A 437-nucleotide genomic window follows, 5' to 3' on the forward strand; every position below is an offset into this window, starting at 1 on the left:
ATGGCTACGAAGCATTGGGGAGGGAAGGGGGGGCGGTGCTGGTATCTGGCTGCCTTTTTGGCTTCTTGTGAAATTTGCTGCACAAACCACACTCCGGCAACAAGAACCGAAATGTTTGAGTCACTCACCAACTCGATGACATTGTGACATGGTTTATGCAGTTTTCCGAAAGGGCTGTGTTGCTTTTAGGGGAAGGCAGGCGTCAAGGCACTAGTTGGCACAGCCCCAGAAAAGAGCACTGGGCGGGGGGGGGGGTCACCAGGGGCCCGATTGCTTCATAAAATAACTGAGGAGCATGATGCAAATCAGGGCTCACACACCAGCACCCTCGGAGGCTGGGAGAGCGTTTGCCATACACTTCTCTTTTTTTCTTTCCCCTTTTTTTTTTAGAGTGTGGAAGGGAGGGGGAGAGACAGAGACAGAGAAACATCGATGTG

The sequence above is a fragment of the Myotis brandtii genome, unplaced genomic scaffold (genome assembly GCF_000412655.1).
Source record: "Myotis brandtii unplaced genomic scaffold, ASM41265v1 scaffold329, whole genome shotgun sequence".
Taxonomy (NCBI): domain Eukaryota; kingdom Metazoa; phylum Chordata; class Mammalia; order Chiroptera; family Vespertilionidae; genus Myotis; species Myotis brandtii.